We start from the raw sequence: 15,433 nt of genomic DNA, 5'->3' as shown, positions 1-15,433 counted from the left end.
CAGGTTCGAATCCTGCCTCGGGCGTGGATGTGTGTGATGTCCTTAGGTTAGTTAGGTTTAAGTAGTTCTAAGTTCTAGGGGACTGATGACCTCAGATGTTGAGTCCCATAGTGCTCAGAGCCATTTGAGCCATTTTTTTGCAATCGGTTTTTGGACACACCAAGTAGCCTCCTCCACAGCGTTCTGTCCTTGTCATCTTCTTCCTCTGCTCCCAGTATTTGATGATCCTTGGCCACCTCACCTCCATCTTACTTTTGGTCTGCCTAAATGTGTCTGCCCTTCGCATTTCTTCTCCGATACTTCTCTCAATCTTGACCCTTCCTCTCTTCTATAGATATGCCTGGCCCATCTCAGATTTCTTGTCTTTGCTTCCGCAACAATATCTGGTTCAGTATATAACTCCCTGAGCTCCCTGTTTTTTCTTCTTAAAAAAATGGTTCAAATGGCTCTGAGCACTATGGAACTTAACATCTGAGGTCATCAGTCCCGTAGTCCTAGAACTACTTAAACCTAACTAACCTAAGGACATCACACACCCATGCCCGAGGCAGGATTTGAACCTGCGACCGTAGCGGTCGCGCGGTTCCAGACTGAAGCGTCTAGAACCGCTAGGCCACACAGGCCGGCTTTTCTTCTTCGCCATTCTCCTCCCTCACAAATTGGTCCAAATGTCTTCCGGCTGATTATAGTTTTATGTATCCTTATTTTAGTTCCTCTTGGTAAAAATTTTGTTTGTTGAGTGAATATGATCCTCTGGATTCCGCTTTTATCCTCGCTTTTATTTCGTGTTTCTCATCATTACTGTTATTTACTTCGACACCCCCCCCCCCACCCCTTGCAGATATTTAAAGTCGTCTGCTTCTTCTAAAGCGTGGTCATCAATCTATATGGTTTCCCGCCTCTTTGTCTTGTAATTCCTTTCTATGCTCATGAATTTTATTGTCTCTTCATTTGCCTTTAATCAACTTACCTTTGCTTTTTGAAATAACTTTCTTGCCGGTATCAAATGTAGTCCCGAAATTTCATTACTGTACCTTAATTATTTTTTGGTGCTGCGATTTTTTTTCTGTCCCTGTATAGCAGCAATATCTATGGTTCGACGGCATTACTTGGCATCTTCAGTGTGGATGCACCCTAGGTCCGACCTCTTGCAGGAATCGTGCGAGATGCTGCGACCAGTGAGGACGGGAGGGTGCTACGGAAGTTGTGTGCGACAAGTTGGGAATTTTGGCTGGACAGGAAGCTTCATCGTATACCCAAACGGTAGAGGTGACCACTCGCGTAAAGTGGGAAATCCGGGTTCGAGTGCCAGTACGGCAATTTTTCACTTGTCGTCTCTGAATTATTTCAGCGTCCTCATGCGGCTGACGTCAATATTTCTCTTTCATGATGGTACATTTGTTGTTATTCTTCACTTCGAGGAGAAGCCTTACAGCCTGTTTTGTCTTTACAAAAGCCACGTTTTCGTTGTCTTATGGTATCTCTCTTTCCCTTAGGTCTATAATCTGTTAGTATCTTACTATTCTATGTGCCTTCATTCTTTCAAAATGCTTATTCCGTTGTGTTATCGTGTATTCTATTCTTATAGTCATGAAAAATATGTTTAATTCTTTCCTTGTTTCATAATTATTTATTTTTTTCTCTCACAGTACATCATTTACCTTTTTTTTAAATTTTATTTCAGCTGACTTTGTCATTCTTTGGTTTTCCTCAGTTATTGTCCAGGTCTCACTTTTGTATGTGAGCACAGGTGTTGTCAGTACTTTGTAGAATTTTATCTTTGCATCTTTACGGGTTTTATGGCTGATGCTCTATACAAAGTGCCACATATCATTTGAAACTTGTCATCATCATATTCAAAACTTATATAACATCATAAAAACTGAAAACGAGATACCTGTTTAACTGATTTTTCGTTGGAATTATTTTAGAAGGTACTGGGTATTTTCCTGTAACTGTGGTTTTAAGTTTTATCTCTGATATTTTAGAGTTATAGAGAATGCAAACGATTCTCCGTCTTTCGTAAAATTATTTGGTCATTAACGAAGAGTGCAGTATTTAAATATGTTTCTAGCATTTCTTTTATTCTTGGTTTAACTTCTTGTTTCCACTGTCATTAATGTATACAGGTTGGTCTAGAAAGCTTGTAATGATGTTGCAGTCCAGGATGTGCCGAGAAAGAATTGTTAATTAAGAAATTCGATACGTTGAGCCTTTTCCGATTTAACCAACAATGAAGTTAGCCAATCAAGTCACTGCGGGCCCAGATTCAACCATCTTGCCAGATACAATTGCTGTCAGTTGTTCTCATAGCGTAGACAGAAGAGCACGAGACTTCTCAGCCATTGGCTCGGGTTCGACTCTTACTATAGTCCCATGTCCGATTTTTGTATTACTATCTTTTTCCATTTCAGGAACCAAACGAAGAACACGTTTGGCGAGATCGTCTCTGGCGGGCCTCTTGAATTTGCACACTCGGCGATCTGACTGGCTGACTTAAGTGCTAATTAAATCGGAAACAGCGCAACGTATCGAATTTTTTTCTTAACCATGATTTCTCAGCAGATCCTATCCCTCCTTGTCGTACTCCCCTGTTGATTGCTATTGTTCCTGTTCTCTTTTGCCTGTATTAATTAAAATTTCGTAGTTTAAATACAAACATTTTATCACTCATATTAAATGCTTAGAGAAACCTTCTCTACATTATATTCCGCAGCATATAGCCTACACATTCACCATATCGAAGGCTATTTCACAATGTACAATTGCTTTATGAATCTCCAATTTATGTTCTCGTTTCCTTTCCATGATCCGTCACTCTATTGTAAAATTGTCACTGCATGATTGTTCTTTTATAAAACCATTTTTTCTCCAGTAAGCTATTCTTTTCAGTCTGTTATTAATTATTCGTGCATGTAATTTATAGCCATTGTGAATTATAGACTAATTCGTATGCAATTTTCACAAGTTTGACAGAATCCTTTTTTGTAGAGTATGCTTGCCGTCCCTAGCTGGGACCTCGCCGGGACACTCTGAGATGAAGGTGCAGAAATGAAGCAAAAAATTTATTTAATATAATAAAAATCTCACACAGCACCTCCTGATCCGTAGCTCTTTTCTTGACAAAAGACCACTGTTTTGTGTAATCATACGAAAAATGACACTTTCTCTTTCCAACCTTACGCGTTTTCGTAAGCTATGATAAAATAAGTTCATTAGACGGTAAACAGTCGACAAGTCATCGAGGTACACGTCACTATGCACTTCAAGCCCTGTCTACCCGCAGGAAACACAACAAACATTACTAACGTGCACTCGTTGTTCGTATTACGTTTAGAATCGTCTTGTCAGATCGCTATTCGCTTGGGAACTCCCGATTTTTCCCCATGTCGCCACTTAAATACACTCCTGGAAATTGAAATAAGAACACCGTGAATTCATTGTCCCAGGAAGGGGAAACTTTATTGACACATTGCTGGGGTCAGATACATCACATGATCACACTGACAGAACCACAGGCACATAGACACAGGCAACAGAGCATGCACAATGTCGGCACTAGTACAGTGTATATCCACCTTTCGCAGCAATGCAGGCTGCTATTCTCCCATGGAGACGATCGTAGAGATGCTGGATGTAGTCCTGTGGAACGGCTTGCCATGCCATTTCCACCTGGCGCCTCAGTTGGACCAGCGTTCGTGCTGGACGTGCAGACCGCGTGAGACGACGCTTCATCCAGTCCCAAACATGCTCAATGGGGGACAGATCCGGAGATCTTGCTGGCCAGGGTAGTTGACTTACACCTTCTAGAGCACGTTGGGTGGCACGGGATACATGCGGACGTGCATTGTCCTGTTGGAACAGCAAGTTCCCTTGCCGGTCTAGGAATGGTAGAACGATGGGTTCGATGACGGTTTGGATGTACCGTGCACTATTCAGTGTCCCCTCGACGATCACCAGTGGTGTACGGCCAGTGTAGGAGATCGCTCCCCACACCATGATGCCGGGTGTTGGCCCTGTGTGCCTCGGTCGTATGCAGTCCTGATTGTGGCGCTCACCTGCACGGCGCCAAACACGCATACGGCCATCATTGGCACCAAGGCAGAAGCGACTCTCATCGCTGAAGACGACACGTCTCCATTCGTCCCTCCATTCACGCCTGTCGCGACACCACTGGAGGCGGGCTGCACGATGTTGGGGCGTGAGCGGAAGACGGCCTAACGGTGTGCGGGACCGTAGCCCAGCTTCATGGAGACGGTTGCGAATGGTCCTCGCCGATACCCCAGGAGCAACAGTGTCCCTAATTTGCTGGGAAGTGGCGGTGCGGTCCCCTACGGCACTGCGTAGGATCCTACGGTCTTGGCGTGCATCCGTGCGTCGCTGCGGTCCGGTCCCAGGTCGACGGGCACGTGCACCTTCCGCCGACCACTGGCGACAACATCGATGTACTGTGGAGACCTCACGCCCCACGTGTTGAGCAATTCGGCGGTACGTCCACCCGGCCTCCCGCATGCCCACTATACGCCCTCGCTCAAAGTCCGTCAACTGCACATACGGTTCACGTCCACGCTGTCGCGGCATGCTACCAGTGTTAAAGACTGCGATGGAGCTCCGTATGCCACGGCAAACTGGCTGACACTGACGGCGGCGGTGCACAAATGCTGCGCAGCTAGCGCCATTCGACGGCCAACACCGCGGTTCCTGGTGTGTCCGCTGTGCCGTGCGTGTGATCATTGCTTGTACAGCCCTCTCGCCGTGTCCGGAGCAAGTATGGTGGGTCTGACACACCGGTGTCAATGTGTTCTTTTTTCCATTTCCAGGAGTGTAGTTCCAGATACGTACTAATGGAGAAATCTGGTACTTTCTACAGATCTCCAAGGTGCTTGCATCGTCGATACAGGATACACAACCTGCAACGCCATCTGTGAGACGATCTTGTCAACATAAACTTGTTGACACAGATAAAACTAACTAAGGCTGCATTTGCATGATACGCTAACAGGTGGTGTTGCTTAAGCACTTGAGCCAAGCTCGTAACAGTATTTTGGCAAAATCGGGACAAAATTGAGTCTTGTCGGGACCCATAACGGTGACGGTTCCGATATATCGGGACGGATGGCAACCTTTTTATAGAGTGTTATTACTTCCGCCATTCTGCATGAGTCGTATAACATCTATTTCCAACGTAAATTTAATATATACAACAGCCTTAGTTCTAACATTAATCCTCTACATTTGATAAGTTCTGCACTAACATTATCGGGTACTGCTGCTTTTCTGTTCTTCATCTGCTGCTGATGGTATGGTATAGTAATTTCGTTGCATTTCGTAGAGTATTTCTTGATTAGTTATTTTACTGTTGTCTACAGATCTGAGGATGGTTCATGTTGAACCGAAATCGGTCATTAAAAAAAAAAACTGAGACAACCAAGGCGGGCAGTAAAAAATCTGTTTTACAACCAGTGACCGCTGATTTGCTAGAATGACATATGTAAATTTTTGCAAAGATTTCAGTTAAGACAGAGAGACATGGACTTTAAACGTGGAAGCCATCCAAAATCAGAAGGTCAGACTGGCGTGGAAAACATAAATGTAACTGTAATGAAAATAAAGAAGTAGTGAGAAGGACTCGAAGCCAGGAGGAGAGTATGGATGTTGGATGGATCGAGGTAATTCTTTACTGGATTCCGAGATACAATAATAAACCGATACGACGAGCTAACAGGAGGTGGGAGAAGACATGCAGGAGTGGCATGAGTGCATGTTTTTAAAACCTGACACCGTCAGATGAGGAAAGCACGGTGGCACCATTAGTTATTAAAAATTTTCATAGTCTTTATTGCAATGCCATTCAATAGTAGGTAGATAACCGGTTTCGGTTGACCGGCAGCCATCTTCAGATCTAAGAAACAAACAGAAAAATGGCCTTTAAGTGCGCAAACCTTCACAAGATTTTTTAAAAATAGGTAAATTTTTTAAAGAAATATTTAAAGAAGAATATTTAAAGAAATATTAAAATATTAAATACAATAAAACACTATACGATACTTTCGTTGTGATCGGTGCTTAGGTCATCAGACAGTGTTAACCACCACAAAACGGGTACTATGAGTAAGTTATCGAAATATCCAAAATCTTCAAAAGTGAAAATGGAAGTTGGTCAACCGAAACCGGTTATCTAGCTACTATTAGACTGTATTACGATTAGGATTATTAAATATTGTATTGGATGTATTTAGCTGAAAGAGTCTAGAAGAGATTTTATTCATCAGTTGACGTCAGAGGGTTGATAGCGTTGGAGATGTTGATAATGACTTCTATTACTGACCTGCTGACGGCGGTATTTCGCAGAATATTTCTTTATTGGTTATTTTACTGTTGTCTATAGGTATGTGGATGGTTCCTGTTGGACCTAAACCGGTCATTCTAAAAAATTGAAGCAACCAAGACTGACAATAAAAAAGTCGAAATGGTAACTGGAGGACGCAACTATCACTGTGGTTGAACTTTTAATTTATGTTTCACATATGACACAAAAAATTAGATATAATTACCATTTTCGGTTATTAACCAGGATCCTCAGATGACGATGCTTAATTGTGGAAAGCGGTAACTATACCTAAACGTTTCCACAAATTAGATAATTAAAACTGAATTTTTATCCTAAGGTTGTGTTAAAAATCACCCAATCTGATAACTGCGCCTCAATCCTTAAGGCTCTGAGCACTATGGGACTTAACATCTGAGGTTATCAGTCCCCTAGAACTTAGGACTACTTAAACCTAACTAACCTAGGGACATCACACACACCCATGTCCGAGGCAGGATTCGAACCTGCGACCGTAGCGGTCACGCGGTTCCAGACTGACGCGCCTAGAACCGCTCGGCCACCACGGCCGGCCAATCCTTAACGTCACGACGGAAAAATAAAATAGTTCGAATGTACTTGTCAAGTTCGAAAAGAATCCAGTAAAAAGCTACGTTTGTTTAACGCAAGCTACAAAACTTCCGTCACTTGACCGACAGCTGATAAGAAGTAGGCGTTAAAACTGTGGGCCGAGCGCAGTATCGCCAGTTGCAATTGCGCAACCATAAAACAAAGTCAGACAGGCTCGCGAAGTGTCGTGCAAAGCTACAAGAGTCTTGAGAAAACCATGAGAAATTTTTCGTAATGGTAATTGTCCTTGTTAATAGCAGAATACAGCACTTTTCTAGAGCATAACTACATTGAAGCGCTAGAGAAACTGGTGTAAGCACGCCTATTCAAATACAGGTATGTAAACAGGCAGAATACGCCGATGCGGTCGCAACGCCTATATAAAACAAGTGCCTGGCGCAGTTGTTAGGTTGGTTACTTGCGCTACAATGGCAGGTTATCAAGATTTAAGTGAGTTTGAACGTGGTTTCATAGTCGGCGCGTGAGCGATGGAACACAGCATCTCCGAGTTAGCGATGAAGTGGGGATTTTCCTGTATGACCATTTCACGAGTGTACCGTGAATATCAGGAATCCAGTAAAACATCAAATCTCCGACTAGGGTGCTAGCCGTAGAAATAATGTCAATCATTGGTAGGGTAGCTATGTACAACGACTACGGTCGGCTGGTATAAGCTATTAGAGCGTATAATGTAAGCTGAAGTTATATTTGCATAAGAGTGTCTCATTTCTGAATCATGCATCAAATAGTGATACGACAAACTTCGTTATATGAAACTGTTAATGTTCTACCACTCTAATGGTCGTATGCAACAGCATTTCATCTGTTGAACATTCGTATTAATAGTATATGGTCCGTCATTTGCACATGTAGGCTTGTTATTAATTTATTGTCGTGCATATTGACTAGTTGGTTGATAAACGGTGCCACATATCCCACTGTGGTGAGAGCCACCTATGGTGCGCGGGGTGCAGCACATTTGACAACCGTACGCCCGGTATAACAGTGGTAGTGGCGGAGGACATACGGTCCCATATGTAATTTTACTTATGTTCGAAACAGGCATATGTCTGTGGAAGTTATTTTATTGGTCTTGACGCAGCCGCTGGGCTAAGACATTTTTCATTTATTAGTGTGAATGTAAGTAGTAATATGTTATCACTTACCTGATTTTGAAGTTTATGTGTCGATTGTATCTCTGGTCTAGATGTTATTTTGATCATTTTCAAGACTTCTGAAGAAGGCTATATTATTATACCAGAAACCATGGTCAAGGTTTAAAATAAACATAATTTAGTGAAACTGTGGGCTGTTTCTCATTCGAGACAATTTAGTTACGGTTGCTGTTGTCGCTGCCATGATGAAAATAATGAGACAGTTCGATTATTATTCTTGAGAATTACGCTAAAGCGGTGTGCTGAGCTTAACGTAAGCATGTTATCATCATTACATCTTAGGAAACTGTACTATATTCAAAGTGGGAGTGAGCAAATTGTATTTGGGGGAGGGGGGTTAAGTAACAAATTGTGACCCTCCCCAATATCCAACCCTGGAGCTGTGCCTGTACCAAAATACCCTCCAACACATATTTTATGGCTTGCGGAGTAGACACTGAGGTGACAAAAGTCATGGGACACTTCCTAATAGAATGTCGGACCTCTTTTTGCCCGGCGTAGTGAAGCAACTAGACTCAATAAGTAGTTGGATGTCCCTTTCAAAGACATTGAGCCATGATGTCTCTATAGCCGTCCATAATTGCAAAAGTGGTGCTGGTGCAGGATTTTGTGTACGAACTGACCTCTCGATTATGTCCCACAAATGTTCGATGGGACTCCCGTCGGTCGATCTGAATGTCTAACTCATTCGTTCGAAATTTTCAGAATGTTCTTCAAACCAGTCGGCAACAGTTGTGGCGAGGCGACATGGTGCATTGCCATCCATAAAAATTCCATTGTCGTTCGGGAACATGAAGTCCATGAATGGCTGCAAATTGTCTCCAAGTAGTCGACCATAACCATTCCCAGTCAATGATCTGTTCAGTTGGACCAGAGGACCCACTCCATTCCATGTAAACACAGCCCACACCGTTATGTACCCACCACCAGCTTGCGCAGAGGCTTGCTGACAACTTGGGTCCATGTCTTCTTGTTGTCTGCGGCACACTCGAACCCTACCATCAGCTCTTACCAACTGAAATCGCGATTCATCTGACCGAGCCTCTGTTTTCCAGTCGTCTAGGGTCCAACCGGTAAGGTCACGAGACCAGGAGAGGCGCTGCAAGGCGGGGTCGTGCTGTTTGCAAAGGCTCTCGCGTTGATCGTCTGCTGCCAAAGCCTATTAACACCGAAGTTCGCCGCACGTCCTAACAGAGGCGTTCGTCGTATGTCCCACATTGATTTCTGTTTTTTTTTCACGTAGTGTTGCTTGTCTGTTAGACCTGACAACTCTAACAAGGGAACCTCCCCATCGCACCCCCCTCAGATTTAGTTATAAGTTGGCCCAGTGGATAGGCCTTGAAAAACTGGACACAGATAAATCGAGAAAACAGGAAGAAGTTGTGTGGAACTATGAAAAAAATTAGTAAAATATACAAACTGAGTAGTCCATGCGCAACATATGCAACAACAAGGAGATAGTACCACAAGGAGCGCCTTGGTCCCGTGGTTAGCGTGAGTAGCTGCGGAATGAGAGGTCCTTGGTTCAAGTCTTGCCTCAACTGAAAATTTTATTTTCGCAAAGTTATGATCTGTCCGTTCGTTCATTGACGTCTCTGTTCACTGTAAGAAGTTTAGTGTCTGTGTTTTGCGACCCCACCGCAAAATCGTGCCATTAGTACACGAAAGGACGTGTCTCTCCAATGGGAACCGAAAACATTTGATCGCAAGGTCATAGTTCAACCGATTCCTCCACAGGAAAACATCTGATATATTCTATACGACACTGGTGACGGCATGTGCGTCACATGACAGGAATATGTTGTCGACCCACCTAACTTGTACACTTAGCGAATGGGTAAAAAGATTCTTCTACCTTGCCCGATTTAGGTTTTCTTGTGGATGTGATAATCACTCCGAAAAAAGTTATGAAAACATAAGAGTTTGTCACATAAACTGAAAATAAAAATTTAAACTTTTCGCTCGAAGGAAGACTTGAACGTAGGACCTCTTGTTTGGTAGCTACTCTCGCTAACCACGGGACCACGGCGCTCCGTGACAACCATTGTCCTTGATGTTGCCTATGTTCGCATGGACTACTCAGTTTGTATATTTTACTAATTTTTTTCATAGTTCCACACAACTTCTTCAGGTTTTCTCGATTGATCTGTGTTCAGTTTTTCAAGGCCTATTCACTGTGCCAACTTATAACTAAATCTGAGGGGGGTGCGATGGGGAGGTTCCCTTGTAAGCAAACGTCAGCTGTTGTCAGCATCTATTACCGTGGGTGAATAGGACAAGATTATTTCCTAACTAGACACGCAGCGCGTACCAGTAAAATTACCGCTGTTGTGCAGAACATTTCGCTGTCATACAGGTACAAAGCTAAACAGGGGCAATAAATCAAACGAAATGTAATTACTCCGTGACGAATCACCGGACACCACTGATACCGTGAATCAAAATGCTCGGAAAATATTCCTGAATCACCTCCGAAATTTTGTCGGTACCATCGGATTCACACGGTATACAAGGAAGAGGGAAGATGAAATCCTGTGTCGATCCATAGCACCAACACAGCAGTAGAACTTAGATCTTACGGATGGATTAACGTCTGAAATGTTACGTAACGAGATACCTAGGAAGCTTTGAGATTTAACGCACGACAACGAGGCATTGCTAATCATTAATTGCACTCGGACATTTCTGCACCCTTTCTACTTATATTCCGCTCAAAATGTCTCACACCGCTGGATTCGAACTATTGGCGGATCGTGTGCCACCACACTAGCTTGTGCGTTACCTCCCTCTGTTATGAAGTCCAGTTCTGATACAGGGGATGGACAAAAACGTGGACACACCGCGAGAAATGCATCCTTGAACATAAATACAGGTGCCAGGCAAGTCTGCAGGTTGCACCGTTGTGTTTGACCACGACCTGTGTAATGTCCTCAATACGTTGCAGTACGCAGCTAGTGGTCTTGCGGTAGCGTTCTCGCTTCCCGCTCACGGGGTCCCGGGTTCGATTCCCGGCGGTGGCAAGGATTTTCTCTGCCTCGAGATGATTACGTGTTGTTTCTTTCATCATCATTTCATCATCATCAACTCGCAAGTCACGAAGTAGCGTCAGCTAAAGAGGACTTGCAATTTCGGCGGCCGAACACCCCGCATGGGGTCTCCCGGCCAACAATGCCGTACGATCATTTCATTTCATAGTTTGGTATTCCAAGAGCGGCCGTATCGAAGATTTACATCGCGTACAGAGAAAGCCGAGAAACATCATCCGCTAAAATGAAATTTTCACTCTGCAGCGGAGTGTGTGCTGATATGGAACCTTTTGGCAGATTAAAACTGTGTGCCCGACCGACAATCGAACTCGGGACCTATGCCTTTCGCAGGCAAGTGCTCTACCATCTGAACTACCCAAGCACGACTAACGACCCTACATCACAGCTTCAGTCCCACCAGTGCCTCACCTCTTACCTCCCAAACTTCACAGAAGCTCTCCTGCAGGCCTTGCAGAACTAGCACTCCTGGAAGAGTGCTAGGTGCAGGCTTGCTCGTTTCGCAAGGTCTGCAGGAGAGCTTCTGCGAAGTTTGGGTGGTAAGAGGTGAGGTACTGGCAGGCCTGAAGCTGTGAGGAAAGGCAAAGGTTCGGAGTTCGAATCTCGATCTGGCACACAATTTTAAACCGCTAAGTCGCAGCGCGAATGAAGGTATGTGTTGAGTGATGATGACGGATGGTCATTGAAGAGGATTGTGACTAAAAATAAGAGAACGACAACTGGAAAAGTCACTGTTGAACAATGTTGCGCTCGCACTCGCGACCTCTGTCAGCACCAAAAGAACATGAAGGGAGCCCCAGAGCCAGGAAATTGCAGCGAGAGCTGGAATTAAAAAATCAGTAAGCATTGATGAAAATGTCCGTCACAGGAAAACGTGGTGCCGAAGCCATGAAACTCGGACTATAGAACAATGCAAGAATGTCATTTGGTCGGATCAGTCTTGTTTCATACTGATGTGTTGCTTGAGGCTTTCCCGACGGACATGTTGCATGTATGGTTCTCGGGCGAGACGTCGGATGTTATAGTGAAAACTCCACAATATTTCGTCAGCGCAACTGGCCGACATCTTCAGGTGCGACGAACACACTGCTAAGGCAGCTTTTTTTTTTTTTTTCTTTATTGAATTTCAATTCCCCCCGAAGGGGGCGGGCTGGCAGCAGCTTACTACGCCGCTCTTCAGCCTACAGAAGTTGTGTTAAAAAGATGAAGATAAGAAAAAATAACAGTTGGCGATAAAATCGGTGACTTAAAGGTAAAATGGCAGAAAATTCTAGAACTTAAAACATAAAACACAGGGTTGATGATACTAAGAAAATACACAAGAAGCAGAAAAATAACAGACAGACAGTTAAAAAACACGGCGACAGTCTGCTTTCTGTTCGCAAAATATAAAATGCACACCCAGCGACAGCATGATTTCTGTTCGCATCACTGTGGAAGGACGCACAACACTGAACACTCACTGAAACACGGCACTAAAAAGTGGGCACAAACATGACATACCACAGCCGAGAGCAGGTGGGGGGGGGAAACAGGACAGATGACGGAGAAATAAAAAAGGGGGGGAAGGAGAGGAAAAGGGGAAGGGTGGGAGGGGGGAAAGAAGCCAGTGGAGAATCAGGACCCATAAGAGGGGTGGGGGGCGCTGAGCAGACGGGCCAGGGAGTGGGGAAGGCAGAGGAGGGGAATGCAAAAGGACTCGGTGGGGGGGGGAGAGAAGGGACCTAGGGGGAGGATGGGCGGGGAGAAAACACAGGAGGGAAGGGGGGGAGGAAGAGGGAGCCCAGGGAAAGGACGGAGGAAAGGAGGGGGAGTGAGGATCAGAGTTGATAGGAAGGATAAATGGAGGGAGAGAGGGCATCATCCGGGAGGGGGAGTTGACGGAAGCCACCTTGGGAAAGGAGATGGAGGGCTAAGGCAGCACCAGGGCCCCCTATTTATGCCAGTTTTAGGCAGGAAGTGCGCATGCGTGGAGGCGCCAAATTCGATGGCCAATAGCGACGATATCAACAGATAGCTGGAAGGACAGTAACGCCACCTACAGGATGAAGGACCAAATACTTCGGCGCACGCGCGGAGGCTGCCGCCGCTGCTCTGCACTGCCATCGGCAGCCCCAGCGACCTCTGTCGGAAGCCGCAAGGGCGGAGGCTGCCGCTGTTACTCTGCGCTGCCATCGGCCGCCCCAGCGACCTCCGTCGGAAGCCGCAAGCAAAACTGCGCGTCCACGTAGGCGCCTTGATTATCCTCCCGTTGTCAACAGAATATTTATGTTGCTGGCGAATCGTCGTCCGTCTTATGACCAATAGTATTCCTCTCTGCTCGAAGCGACTTCAATATGGCCAGTGCAGGATCCCATGCCGAACTAAGCTGAAAGCCCGTGTCTCTGTTTACAAGATTCGTCGAGCTACGTATTTCCACTGCTTCCTTAATAACACTGTCCCAGTACGAACTCGTCGATGCGAGAATTTTTGTATGTTGATAATTCATAGAATGTCCTGTACTGAGACAATGCTCGGCCACTGCAGACTTTTCTGGTTGCTCCAGACGAGTGTAGCGTCGGTGTTCAGTGCATCTCTCTTCCACAGTGCGACAAGTTTGTCCGATGTACGACATGCCGCAGCTACAAGGAATCTCGTAAACACCGGGTCTTCTTAGGCCAAGGCTGTCCTTAGATGAGCCCAAGAGAGCTCTGAGTTTTGCTGGCGGACGAAAAACACATTTAACTTTATGCCTCTTTAATAGTCTTCCTATTTTTGAAGAGACACCGCCGATGTATGGCAAGATGACCATTCCCCTTTGTTCTTCGCCTTCTTCCACTTCCTCACGTTGGGTAACCCGCTTTGGTTGCAAGGCACGGCGAATCTCCCGTTCGGAATATCCATTTTGTTGGAAAATGGTACGCAGATGGAGTAGCTCATTGGATAAGCTGTCTGAGTCTGATATGGCTCGTGCTCTGTGGACCAACGTCCTCAGTACGCCACTTCGTTGCGAAGGATGGTGACAGCTGGTGGCCTGTAAGTATAAGTCCGTGTGCGTTGGTTTACGGTACACCGCGTGACCTAATGTGCCATCTTCTTTTCTCCGTACCAACACGTCCAGGAATGGAAGTTCGCCGTTTTTCTCCATCTCCATCGTGAACTTGATGTTGGGATGAAGCGAGTTAAGATGCTCAAGAAAAACATTCAGCGATGCAATGCCGTGAGGCCAGATAACAAAGGTGTCGTCCACATATCGCCAAAAACACGTAGGTTTCAAATCCGACGTCTGGAGCGCTCTCTCCTCGAAGTCTACCATGAAAAGATTAGCCACAATGGGTGACAGGGGACTACCCATTGCGACGCCGTCAGTCTGTTCAAAGTATTGTCCATTAAATAAAAAGTATGTCGAGGTGAGCACATGTTGGAATAAGTCTAAAAATTCCCCATCCAGCTTCTCGCTAATGAGCAACAACGATTCCTGCAATGGTACTCGAGTAAAAAGTGAGACTACGTCAAAACTCACGAGTATATCTGATGGTGCGAGTCGTAAGTTCTTGAGCCGACGAATAAAGTCTTGTGAGTTACGGATGTGATGCTCACACTTTCCTACTAAAGGGCTCAATTGTGCTGCCAGATGTTTCGCGAGATTATACGTTGGTGCCCCGATATTACTCACAATAGGCCGCAGTGGCACATTATCCTTGTGAATTTTGGGTAATCCGTATAGCCTGGGAGGTACGGGCGCCTGTGTACGTAGTCTCTTAGCAACCACATCGGAGATCGTGCTGTTTTTCAGGAGCTCCAAAGTTTTTCGCTGAATTTTTGCTGTGGGGTCCTTATTTAGTGTGCGATATGCAGAGTCGTCCAGAAGCTGGTGCATCTTGCTCAGATACATCGACGTGGAGAGGATAACAGTCGCATTTCCCTTATCCGCCGGCAAAATCACAATATCAGGATCTTCTCGTAGGGATCGAACCACCGACCTCTCTGCAGCTGTCAGATTGTTCCTAGGCACTTGAGCCCGTGTCAGAGCACGGCAAGTCTCCCGCCGGATCTCCTCGGCAGATTCCTTGGGAAGTTTTAGGATGCCTTTTTCTACGGAGCTAATGATGTCCAGAACAGGTGGTGTCCTCGGAATGGGTGCGAAGTTCAATCCTTTCTCCAGAACCGATACCGCCGCGTCGGGCAAAGGTTTGTCTGCCAGATTGTATACAGTTCGTCTACGAACTTCGTTGTTCTCTTCTTGTGGTAAACGGTCCCTGAAGCGATGAAACTTACCAATTTGACGTGCTGCGTCT

General features: G+C 45.2%; 1 protein-coding gene across 2 annotated transcripts in view; it reads right to left on the bottom strand.

Annotated features, from left to right (window-relative positions):
- LOC126253306 (receptor-type tyrosine-protein phosphatase N2) overlaps nt 1-15,433 on the bottom strand; it is a 449,946-nt gene that overhangs the window by 148,060 nt on the left and 286,453 nt on the right. The window lies entirely within an intron of this gene.

The sequence above is a fragment of the Schistocerca nitens genome, chromosome 4 (genome assembly GCF_023898315.1).
Source record: "Schistocerca nitens isolate TAMUIC-IGC-003100 chromosome 4, iqSchNite1.1, whole genome shotgun sequence".
NCBI classification, from domain to species: domain Eukaryota; kingdom Metazoa; phylum Arthropoda; class Insecta; order Orthoptera; family Acrididae; genus Schistocerca; species Schistocerca nitens.
This window is presented reverse-complemented; position numbering and strand designations above follow the sequence as displayed.